Source organism: Bubalus bubalis, chromosome 5 (genome assembly GCF_019923935.1).
Source record: "Bubalus bubalis isolate 160015118507 breed Murrah chromosome 5, NDDB_SH_1, whole genome shotgun sequence".
In the NCBI taxonomy this organism is placed as follows: domain Eukaryota; kingdom Metazoa; phylum Chordata; class Mammalia; order Artiodactyla; family Bovidae; genus Bubalus; species Bubalus bubalis.
In genome coordinates, this window is record NC_059161.1 from 59,827,303 (window position 1) to 59,840,755 (window position 13,453).

Below are 13,453 nucleotides of genomic sequence, written 5' to 3' on the forward strand. Positions count from 1 at the left end.
TCTGAAAAATTATCTTAGGGCTAAAGAGAGCAGCTATTAGGTTGGTTGTTTGGGGCGGCGGGGGTGGGGGAGTGCGGATAGGAGGGTACATCTATTTACTTACCTATCTATCTTAGATGGTTGTTTCTGCTTTCTATTTCCCAATGTTTCTTTAGCACAGGTAGTATTACTTCAGGGGCACCTAGTATTATAGTCAGACCACAATTTACTATTGAGTCTGCTATTCCCTAATGGCTCAGACTGAAAAGAATCTGCCTGCAATGCGGCAGACCTGGGTCTGATCCCTGGGCTGGGAAGATCCCCTGGAGAAAGGAATGGCTACCCACTCCAGTGTTCTTGCCTGGAGAATCTCGGTGGACAGAGGAGCCTGGCAGACTACAGTCCATGGGATTGCAGAGAGTCAGACACGACTGAACGATGTTCACTTTCTTTCTGCTTTTCCCTAGACATGTGAACTGGGCATTCTCTTTGCCTCCTGTAAATTATGGTCTCTCATTTCTAAACTAGAGATGATATAATTTTCTTCATAAGGATGCTGGGAAGAATAAATGAGATCATTTGGGCTCAGCATGACAGAGAGCAAAATATATTAGAGGTAACTGAAGGTAGAAAATGATGAAGAAAGGTAGGTAGTGATGAAGAAAGTTCTAAGAGAGTACAGTAAGTCACCTACGCGTGAATCTTCAAGTTGCAAACTTTCAAAGACACAAATGTGGATTCCATCAATGTCAGGTGTAAGTGAAACTGCAGCTTGCCCTCCGTCTCCTATCACTGACGATCCTTCGCTCTACCGTCTCCCCCGCTCCTCTCTCTCCTCCCGTCAGCAACTCTTCTAGCCTGTTCACCCAATGCCAGCCTCTGTATGCCATCTGTTGTACTATACCTGCTCTACTGTACTTTTCAAGGTACTGTACTGTAAGCTTAAAAATGTTTTCTTTAGTTTTTGTGTGTTTGGTTTTTTTATGTATTATTTATGTGAAAAGTATAATAAACATACTATAGTATACGACTATATAACAGATCATGTTAGCTGGGTACCTGGGCTAATTTTGTTGAACTTACAAACTCACTCTTGGAAGAGAACTTATTCGTACGTCGGGGACTGAATGTATAGGTGCTCCTAAGCCTTCTTGCACACACTCCAGTACTCTTGCCTGGAAAATCCCATGGACGGAGGAGCCTGGAAGGCTGCAGTCCATGGGGTGGCTGAGGGTCAGACACAACTGAGCAACTTCACTTTCACTTTTCACTTTCATGCATTGGAGAAGGAAATGGCAACCCACTCCAGTATTCTTGCCTGGAGAATCCCAGGGACGGGGGAGCCTGGTGAGCTGCCGTCTATGGGGTCGCACAGAGTCAGACACGACTGAAGCGACTTAGCAGCAGCAGCAGCAGCAGCAGCAAGCCTTCTCAGCTATGTTACTACAGATCATAGTCTATATGCCCCACAGCTGTGGTCTCTATCTTATTTGATTCTCTTCACCACTGTGTCACAGTTTAATATAACATGTATACTGAAAGAGATCATATGGGCTATCAGGAATTTACCTTATGCAGATATGATTTCTTCTAAGGGAATATCACACATAAATACTCTCTTTATGAGAGTATAAATACACACATAAAGACAAGGGCAAAGACCTGGTCTGTCCTGCTCACTTCTAAATGCTCAGCACACAGACCAGTGCCTGGCATTTGCTCAACAAATGTTTGTTACAAGAAGTGAAAGATGCATAGACAATTTTGAGATGGGAGTATGGTTTAAAAGGCAGACAAAGCTACTGAAATTGGGAAATTTTCATCCTTGCATTATGCCCTTCAGCTGGGACTGGCAACTTTTGTTATTTGTTCGAAAAAAGCAGTAATACTTTATAACATATAGGTCATTCTAAATGCATAAATCTCACATTTAAAATAGAAAGAGGGAAAAAAGTCAACATGTCATAATAGGATATGAATTTAGTTGTGCTTAATATATCAAGTAATTATTGTTAATGTGATTAGAGATAAATTAATTTCCTTCAAGTTTTGTTTATAATTTTTATAAATGTCTTTTAATGTTTTAAATGTTAATTTTGTTATGAAGTCAGTATATTTAGATTAGGGAATTAAACTGAATTAATTTCAATGCCCAAGATTCTTTATTGCCAGTCACAGCAGAAGTCTCCTCTTGCCCACTGTATAATCAGCCATAATTATAGGTTATAACATGTTTATTTAGTTATTTAAAGCTTCTTGTATTTTGAAGTATAAAACAATGCAAGGAATATTTAAACCTGTGGCCAAGAAAAAAATAAAAACACACTGTGGTCACAAAAGTTACTCGTGGAGGTAATTAGGACATTATCTGCCCACCTACAGGAATGGATTCCTGAGGCTAAACGGATCTATCAGTAAGCAAAGATACATGTTTACATTGCAATATTATAATGCTATATATAAAAGAAAATAAGGAAATGATTTGTCAACCTGCAATGATGGCCATATCTATTTCTTTGTTAAGCTACTGTGAAGTTGGAGAACAGCTTTCTCTTGGCTCCTTTTCGGCATTCCAAAAGTGAATAGCCACGGTCGGAAAAGGAAAAAGGGATTCTGAGAGATGAGAAGTATGGGAAGGTGATAGAATAATTGATGGAATTCATAGGAGAGGAGAAGAATCCTAATTGTATTAAGAACACAGCCAAATTGATGATCTCAAACAACAAAGTCATCTTACCCTCTAACACAGACAAAAGAATGGAAGGAGACAGAGACATATTTGTTATGGGAAAGAAAGGAAATGAGAAAATTCTCAAGTGACTTTGTTCTCTTTGCTTGAAAGTTTCAATCAAGGTAGTAAAGTTCATAGTAGCTTCTGTGGAGCACTGAGCAGGGGGAAGTGGGTGCAAGAGTTTAGGAATGAGTTGAAAATTTGAGAATTTTATTTTGTGGATGCAGCCTTCGTTGTTGTTTTTAGCCACTTAAGTCGTTTTTGACTCTGCAACCCCATGAACTATATAGCCCTCCAGGCTCCTCTGTCCATGGGATGTTCCAGGCAAGAATACTGGAGTGGGTTGCTGTTTCCTTCTCCAGGGCATCTTCCTAACCTAGGGATTGAACCTGCATCTCCTGCACTGGCAGCCCAATTCTTTACCGCTGAGCAGCCAGGATGCAGTTTGAAAGTGAAAGTGAAAGTCGCTCAGTCGCATCCAACTCTTTTTCACCCCATGGACTGTAACCTCTGTCCATGGAATTCTCCAGGCAGGAATACTGGAATAGGTTGCCATTTCCTTCTCTACGGGATCTTCTCAACCCAGAGATCTAACCCGTGTCTTCCACATTGCAGGCAGATGCTTTACCATCTGAGCTACTAGGGATTAAGCCTAGTTTAATACAGTTAGCTCAGAGAGGACCCAGCCTTTGCAATTGCAAACTTTACCAGTAATCTGTAATGGATCCAAATGAAAAGACAAGAAAATTTTTTAGTTAGATGAACCCATGTACAGGGATGGGACATAAGCTCTAGCATAATAAATTGGGAATAATCTAAGGTGCTGGTGGTAAGAGAGTTGAAATGGTGTCTGGTAGCCAAACTAGGAGAGAAAATAAAGGTAGGAAGGACTTGGAGAATCTGAGAACCATGGTAGTTAAATGACTGGAGAACAAAGAGTCTGTTCCGTGGAAATAGGGCAAGGTACTTGGCAAAAACAACCTATTGTTGGTTAAAAAACAAATGGTCAATTCCAGGATTTGTAATCATGGGAGTGGGTGGCTGACCTGTGATTGAGACAACTGCTGGGGTGGGGATTTCACTAATTGTTCCCTTCCTCCACTGGAGATAATGCTTGGGGTGGAGAGCTTGATGACAGAGGAGATGGTGACAAGCCATCCTCCAAACTCATTATTTTAGTTTTAGATGTTATCTTGCCATAAATCTTTATTTCCATAGAATAAATAGAGCTACACTGCCATTCACGACTTGTGCTACTGGATCACATACTATCATGTCCCATGTTTTCCTTCTCATGTACCAGGTCATTTTATGCTATGGGAAAAGTGCTAGTTTACCTACATACTACCTACTACCCCAAATTCATGTTAGGTCACTGGATGATTCCACCATTATAAGCTCCTTGAAGGCAGAATCTGTCTTATTTTCTATGTTCCTGACACAGTCTCTGACACTTAGGAAATAGTTGATTCAAATTTAAAAGTTTTATTGAGGTAAACTTGATTTACAATGTTAATTCCTGCTGTATAGCAGAATGACTCAGCCATACACACACATACTCTTTTTCATGTTCTCCTCCATCATGGTCTATCACAGGATATAGAATATAGCTCTCTGTGCTGTCCAGTAGGACCTTGCTGTTTATTCATCCAATATAATAGTTTGCATCTGCTAATCCCAAACTCCAAATCCTTCCCTCCCATTCCCTTCCCCTCGGCAGCCATAAGTCTGTTCTCTATGTCTGCGAGTTAATCCTTCTCTCCATCCCCTTCCCCTCGGCAGCTGTAAGTCTGTTCTCTATGTCTGCGAGTTTGTTTCTGTTTCATAGATATGTTCGTTTGTGTCATATTTTAGATTCCTGATAAATTGTTGATGAAGAAAACATGGAATTAGTGAATGAATGAAAGTCAACAGCATGGATGGAACAGAAAAGAAAACTAAGCCAAGTTTGAGGAAAGTGGAGAAATGAAGATGGAACTCAGTGGATGACTTGCAGATGGAAAAAAAGTGGTCTAGTTAAGTGACTTGAACATCAAATGAGGGAGTGTTATTGAATTCTATTTGTGGAAGGAGCAATGGGAAATGAAAAGAATTCAGGTGTTTCCCTTTAGTTCTGGGGACAGGGAACAAATAGTAACTAGAAAAGGTGGTACGAGAAGAGCCTCCATCAAAGCAAGCTACTGATATAAACAGTGCGGAAGTCCTTCAAGGAGAAATGATTCATGGTAACACTGTGCACCTCTTAAAAGAATATGACATTTTCCTTGGTGCCTGGCAAAGTGTATATTTTAAAGTTTGCTTGAGTGTGGCTTTGATCTTTCAAGAAGTCTAAAGGAAGATTAACGCTTGTGTACTAAATATTTCTGATAGAATTAATTTTTCAATCTTGTTCTTTATATTGCTGCAGTCTGCATAACTTGATTTAAAATTCTGGTCTCATGTGGCTAACTCCAAAGTACAATTTTGATTAATCAGAGAATTGGTTTAATCATTTGTTGCAAGAAATCATAAATTACTGCAGCTGAAGATTTCTACGAGTGTCTCTTGAGCCAGGTATATTTTGGCCTGCTTCTAAATATTTGATATCCTGTACCATGTGGTCATGTTCAAATAGGACTGAATTATGTATAAGCTCTGAAATGAAAAATAAAACAATGGTATGGAGATTAGAAACAGGAAAACATATGAATTATATTAGGTTGTTATTATCTTACCTAATGAAAGAAGAATAAAATGCAAAATCATGGCAAATGCCAGAAGACTGGTTCATACATGGGTGAAACTAAGATTTTATAAAGTGAAAAAGTGAGATGTAGAAAGTTCACAAATCATTGGCCTGGGACTGTTCATAATCTGAATTTTTTACCTATAAATATCCACTATGCAAGACAGACACAATTCTCCCATTATTATCATATTCTGTACAATAAGATAGGTTATTAGCTGTTTATTGTAGTCAATACCAACCACCATAAAAATGGGTGCAGTTGTAAGTGTAATATAACATCAAACAAGTTAAACAGCAGAACTAAGGTCTTGCCTTATAAAATATTCATAAAACAGGCTTCATTTGTTCTAACTAATGAGACAGCTGGTAAAACCCACTACAGTTCCTGACTGTGGATTCCTCAAATCCACGGCCTCAAATTTCTGGAACTTTAAGAAGAGATTCAGAATTCCTGAGAAAGTGGAATAAGCCATTTTTATTTTTGAAGAGAAGTTTCACCCAAATGAATTTCAACTGTCAGATCCCAGTGACATGCAGCAAAAATGAATACCAAACTCATGTTATATATCATGGACCTTTTTATGAAGAATTTTGTTTTCTGTGATGGGTCAGATTTGTAGAAGGAAAGGACAGGAAATCAATGCTGAGAGGAAGAAATGTAATAAAAGTTGGCTTTGTCTTAAGCATGTTGTTTCCTTCCATTGAATCTCGGCATCAATAGATTTTGTTTCTTTCTATCTCATCACTGCAAATAGACTCTTCCTGTTGCTTCTGTGCTCCAGAAATACCCTACGTTTTGGAGGCTCTCACCAACATTTCAGAAGAATCTCTGGTTCACTTCTTTCTAAACTCACTCTGGGTATTGACTAGTGGCTTCCCTGGTGGCTCAGTCAGTAAAGAATCTGCCTGTAATGTGGGAGACCAGGGTTTGATCCCTGGATTAGGAAGATCCCCTAGAGAAGGAAATGGCAACCCACTCTAGTATTCGTGCCTGGAGAATCCCATGGACAGTGGAGCCTGGCAAGCTACAGTCCATGGGTTGAAGAGTTGGACGTAACTTAGCAACTAAACTACCAGCACCACGTGGTTCAGATCCAGGCTTGTGAGGGGTGATCTGCCCACTTGGGGACAGTTTGGATATCACAGTGATAGGCAGGAGATGCTACCAGCATCTCATTGTTCAGCCCAAGGAGGTTGGGTGTAGTCTACATGGGTTGTTTATGGTTATGCTTTTTGCTTAAGTCCTTGAAATTATGGACGCTATATTATTATTATTACTCTTATTACTTGGCTGTGCCAAATCTTAGTTGTGGCATGAGGGATATGTAGTTGTGACATGGGGACTCTTAGCTATAGCATGTGGGCTCTAGTTCTCTGACCAGGGATTGAACCTAGGCCCCCTGGATTGGGAGAGAGGAGTCTTAGCCACTGGACCACCAGGGAAGTCTTGACCCTATACTACTCATTGCTGTTCCTCCAGCACCTAACTCAACAAATATTCCTTGAATGAAGGAAGAAGTGAATGAATGAGAAAAATAAGACCTGTGTGTTGAACTATAGATGATGTTTGATGGGACTAATATTTTCTTAAATTTATTCTACTTTAAATAGAAGATTAAGGGATCCTTTTGAATTTAAGATGTAGAGGAGTGACAAACATGTGAAGGAATAGGGAACACTGTTTTTTCAACCACCTCTAAGATTTAGTTACCTCAAGAATCATGGACTCTTTGACAGGTTTTGCAGTGAATGAAAATGGCCGAGGAAATGATTAGCTAACAAAAATCAAGAAGCTCTTCGATCCCTGCTTTTAAGAAAGTCTGTTTTCTTAAATGAGGAATATCAGAATTTGCCTCCGTGACCTGAGACAGGAACATGTTCAGAATCTTAAAAGCAACTTGAAAGAAAACCTTTCTGGAAGCCTATTTCTGTCAGAATGTTGTAATTTCCTTTAGAAACTCCAGCTGTTGCGCAGCATGCAGTTAAATTAAGTGTAAGCACTGTTAAATAGGAGGTAACCATTAGAATATTAAAAAAAAATATGACTAGCATCCAATGTTTTAATCAAATAATTTGCTAGTCACTCAGTATGGTGTAGTCTCCCAATCAGCCCCTTGGTTAACTCCATCCTCACTGTTTCTGTCCCTTCTCCTCCTCCAGTTCCTCCTCCCCTCTGCAGCCCCTAGCCCCTTATTTCTCTTTGCAGAGTTCCTGGGAGCCCATTAAGGAGTGCTTTAATCCAAGAGGATCTAGATGATCAAGAAAAATTAAGCTCCTAATAACAGCAAAATCGGAAGAAATTTGGACAAAATGACTCTCCGCATCACAGATTTTGTTTACTAGTGGGTAATTAATTCTCCACATATGTTGGGAACATCTGTCGCCGTGACCTGCCATCGGATCTGTGAAATGACTGCTGTGCAGTCCCCCCGCAGGTCATTAGCAGAACTCTGAAAGGAACCGCCTTCCCCCTGCCCTCAGTCCGGGCAACTTTCTCTTGAACTGGGAGGTTCTCCATCTAAGTTCCTCGGAGTGAGATGGCCTCCACCACTTTTCCCTCTGTCCCCTGGCGGGCATCTCTGGCCACCTCCGGTTCTCCCCCAACTAGGTGGGAAGCAATCGGAAAGCAGCTACCTGGTCAGAGGAAAAAAGAAACAGGTGCCCCGGGTGCTGGAGGAAGGCTTTCTAGGCTGCCTGGCTGGCTCCATGGAGGCAAACATCATCGAACACAGCTGAATGGGAGCCAACAGAAATCTGGATGTTTCTGACTTGTGACTTCCCAGTCTAATTGGTGAGAAATTGGCCTCAGATTTCTAGGGTACCGTTGCCAAGAGACCTTGCCTTAATAGAAACTAAAGATGGCAAAGATCGGCTGGGAAGAGGCTTTGGCAGGTACTAAGAAATGCCAGTGTTTGGTTGGCACTCGAGCAACTCCAAGCAAAGGAGAGGGGAGGGGAGGTTAGTGAGAAGAGGGGGGTGTTTGTCCCCTCACCATGAGGTTCTGATAAAAGGCCAGCTCTCCTCCCAGCAGCCTTAGGGCCACCGAGTATCCTGGAAAACCAGAGATGAAAAAAAGCAGACAGAAATTTTTAAGAAAGATGGAGATAGGAGAAGGGACTCTACTGACCATTGATCGAGTGAGTTATGAAACTTGCACACATTCTTAGCTTTCTCAGTGCCCTAACACATACTTAGCCCACTTTCTCATTTGTTTACATGTCTGACCTTCACCAGCGCAGTAAACTTCTTAAATACTGGGAATTGGCCTTTCGCCTCTAAATATCTCTAGCATCTTACTATGTTCCCTGTTGCAGAGCGGATTCTCAAAAATGGGTGATAGGTGAAAAGGTGGATGCTACAGTCATTTCTCATTGTAATCCTGCAAAGTAGACATTCTTTCCATTCTTCTAATAAACCGAGACTCTGAGGGTTTAAGGTGAGTCAGCATCCCAACTCAGCTGTGTCTGCTTCCAGTGTCTGTGCTTTGCTCAACTATATCATTACCTGTTAATACAGCTGTTTCCTGAGAAGGCTGGTGATTTCTCTGAGAAAAGAGAAAGATAAGTTCTAGTTAAGTGATTGAATTACTCTTATTAAAATCTTTTTTAAAAGGCACTTACATTGTCTTAAAACTGAGCATTCAGAAAACCAAGATCATGGCAAGTGGTCCCATCACTTCATGGCAAATAGATGGGGAAACAGTGGAAACAGTGGCAGACTTTATTTTGGGGGGCTCCCAAATCACTACATTTGGTGACTGCAGCCGTGAAATTAAAAGACACTTGCTCCTTGGAAGAAAAGTTATGACCAACCTAGACAGCATATTATAAAGGAGAGACATTGCCAACAAAGGTCCGTCTAGTCAAAGCTATGGTTTTTCCAGTGGTCATGTATGGATGTGAGAGTTGGTCTATAAAGACAGCTGAGCACCGAAGAACTGATGCTTTTGAATTGTGGTGTTGGAGAAGACTCTTGAGAGTCCCTGAACGGAGATCCAACCAGTCCATCCTAAAGGAAACCAGTCCTGAATATTCATTGGAAGAACTGATGCTGAAGCTGAAACTTCAATACTTTGGCCACCTCATGCAAAGAGCTGACTCATTAGAAAAGACCCTGATGCTGGGAAAGATTGAAGGTGGGAGGAGAAGGGGACAACAGAAGATGAGATGGTTGGATGGCATCACCGACTCAATGGACATGAGTTGGAGTAAACTCTGGGAGTCGGCGATGGACAGGGAGGCCCGGCATGCTGCAGCCCATGGGGTTGCAAAGAGTCGGACACGACTGAGCTATTGAACAGAACTGACGCATTTATAGTGGTAAAAACTGAAGATGTTAAAGTCACCTCTATAGTTCATTCTTGGTTCTGTTACCATGAGAAAGGATGGTAGGACTGCAGAGAGGGGCTTATACACATTCGTGCTCAGTCGTGTCCACTTCTCTGTGACCTCATGGACTGTAGCCCCTCAGGCTCCTCTATCCATGGAATTTTCCAGGCAAGAATAACTGGTGTGGGTAGCCATTTCTTCCTCCAGGGGATCTTCCTGACCCCGGGTGAAACCATGTCTCCTGTGTCTCCTGCATTACAGGCAGATTCTTTACCATCGAGTCATCAGGGAAGCCCTGAGGAGCATATATACAAGGTATGAAAATCCCTTAGCACAATTGCTTGATTAATTGTGCAAAAGGGAAACCCACTGCTTCTTGTGTTACTTTAAAAAACAAACAAACCTGTGCCATGTGGCTTGCAGAATCTTAGTTCCCCAACCAGGGACCAAACCCATGACCCTTGCAATGGAAACACAGAGCCCTAACCACTTGACCACCAGGGAAGTCCCTGTGCTGCTTTTAAAAATTACATTCAATACACATCTTACACAACTAGCGTCTATCACCTGCTTATGATGACAGTTTTTGATCATAACTAACCAACCGCCCCACCTGCCACTAAGAACTAGAATTATGCTTAGTACATTTATAATGATGTGAGTAGTTATTCCTAAGTGTTTGTTCAATCCCTACTTTTATAGAGAAAGCAGTCCATGACGGCAGGGGTTTGTTATTGAGTAAATCCAAAAACTCTTAAACTGAATCATCCAATTGCCTGCTCAAATTACAGTTTCTTAGAGCGACTCCTACAGAAGTCCCACTCAGTACCTGGATTTTTTGTGTAGATAAATTTTGTCTGTTAAAAGAGCTAAAGAAATCATGGGGTCCTCCATATGAGAGAAGAGGCTTGTTCTTTCTATATTTCCAGAGGTCATAATACTTCTACTGTCTAAATTTTCTCCTGTCTAATTCTCACACAAGTAGGGGGAAATTATATCGCAAACTATACATTCTACCCCTGCTCAAAGAATACTCATTTGGAAACAAACAAACAAAAAAACCAGTGTGAAAGGGACTTCCCTGGTGGCTCAGTGGTAAAGAATTCACCTGCCAAGGCAGGAGACATCGGTTCAATCACTGGTCTGGAAAGATTCCACATGCCTCGGGACAAGCAGGCCTGTGCACCCCAACTTCTAAGCCTGTGCTCTAGAGCTTGGGAGTGGCACCTACTGAGCCCACAAGCTGCAGCTACTGAAGCCCGAGTGCTTAGATCCTGTGCTTCGCAACCAGAGAAGCCTCTGTAATGAAAAGCCTACGTATCACAACTCGAGAAAAGTCCGCACAGCAGTGAAGACACAGCATGGCCAAAAATATAAATTATACATATGGGGCTTCCTGGGTGGCTCAGCGGTCAAGAATCTGCCTGCAATGCAGGAGAACTGGGTTTGATCCCTGGGTCAGGAAGATGCCCTGAAGGAAGGTATGGCAACCCACTCCAGTATTCTTGCCTGGAGAATTCCATGGACAGAGGAGCCTAGTGGGCTACAGTCCGTGGGGTCACAAAGAGTTGGACATAACTGAAATGACCTAGCATGTGTGGTATTTCTATTATGGCAGCCTAGGTAGACTAATACAACCCCCTAGATACATTTTTCACACAGCAGCCAGAATGATCTCTTTTTTTATTATTTGGTGGCTCAGATGGTAAAGAATCTACCTGTAATGCGGGAGACCCAGGTTCAATCCCTGGGTTGGGAAGATCCCCTGGAGAAGGGAATGGCAATCCACTCCAGTATTCTTGCCTGGAGAATTCCATGGACAGAGGAGACTGGTGGGCTATAGTCCATAGGGTCGTAAAGAGTCAGACACGACTGAAGTGACTTGAAGTGATTGAGCACGTATATATATATATATATATATATATATATCTAACTAACTTGAAAGCTGACTGGGAGCAAAGTTGGCAAATGTACTGAGCAGGACTTCTGTAAGAGGCTCTCTGCTGCTGCTGCTAAGTCGCGTCAGTCGTGTCCGACTCTGTGCAACCCCATAGACGGCAGCCCACCAGGCTTCCCGTCTCTGGGATTCTCCAGGCAAGAACATTGGAGTGGGTTGCCATTTCCTTCTCCAATGCATGAAAGTAAAAAGTGAAAGTGAAGTCACTCAGTCATGTCTGACTCTAGCGACCCCATGGACTGCAGCCTACCAGGCTCCTCCGTCCATGGGATTTTCTAGGCAAAAGTACTGGAGTGGGGTGCCATTGCCTTCTCCAAAGAGGCTCTCTAAGAAACTGTAATTTGAGGAGGCAATTCAATTCAGTTCAATTGCTCAGTTGTGTCCGAGTCTTTGCGACCCCATGAATTGCAGCACGCCAGGCCAATTAGATGATTCAATTTAAGAGTTTACTGAGTATTTGTTTACTTGTTTATTTCTGATTTATTCAATAACAAGCTTAATCATTCAGCCAGGCCCTGGGAGTACTCGAGTGTCTAAGATAGCCCCAGTGAATTAGCTATTGTTCCCTCTTCAGGTGTACACCGGCCCCTTCATCTCAGTGTGTATCTTCACAAGCAGCCCGGTTGCTTCTGCCGAAGTTTTCATTTACTCATGATTTCATGGGTATCTCTGTCATTCAGCTTACCCTTTTCTGACATTCCTGACTGGAGAATGTTGGGGTCATCCATGCTCGTGGAGAAAGGAGTGACAGATGGGCTTCGGCAGGCTCAGAGCTCTGTGCCCTTGACCTCCGTGACTCCATATCTTACGGTGTCACAGCCAGGGCTCTATGCTCCTCTGTTCATGTGGGTACTTATCTTGCTCCGTCATCCAGGGCAATGTGCCCCAGCCAAAGCTCAAGTCTCCTTGCCCTCTACCACCTAGATTAATCTCCTTGGATTTCAAACTCCAGGGTCAAACTATGGAGATCTTTGAATGACAGCCCGAGGAATTTAAATTTAATTCAACCAACTATGAAACCTGTTAACGGCCTTTGTGTAAGAGAATGATATGATACCTCGGTGACTTTAAGGTTAGAAAAACAGGAAAAGGAACAAGGAGAGAAAGGTTTAAAAGACAGGATAAGCATATGGGGTGTCCCTTGTATGTTACTTGTTGTATCTCCCTTGCTGCTTAATACCATATTCTAGCACATATGTACAGAATCTAGAAAAAACTGAAGAATTTACTTACAGGGCAGCAATGGAGAAATAGACATAGATAATAGACTTGTGGACATGCGGAGAGGCGAGGAGAGGGGGAGATGTTTGGAAAGAGTAACAAGTAAACTTACATTACCATATGTAAAGTAGATAGCCAACGGGAATCTGCTGAATGGCTCAGGAAACTCAAGCAGGGGCTCTGTGTCAGCCTAGAGGGTTGGGATGGGGAGGGAGATGGGAGGGAGGTTCAAAAGGGAGGAGATATATGCATACCTATGGCTGACTCATGCTGAGGTTTGACAGAAAACAGCAAAATTCTGTAAAGCAATTCAGTTCAGTTCAGTTCAGGGGCTCAGTCATGTCTGACTCTTTGCGACCCCATGAACCGCAGCATGCCAGGCCTCCCTGTCCATCACCAACTCCCGGAGTCTAAACAAACCCATGTCCATCGAGTTGGTGATGCCATCCAACCATCTCATCCTCTGTCGTCCCCTTCTCCTCCTGCCCTCAATCTTTCCCAGCATCAGG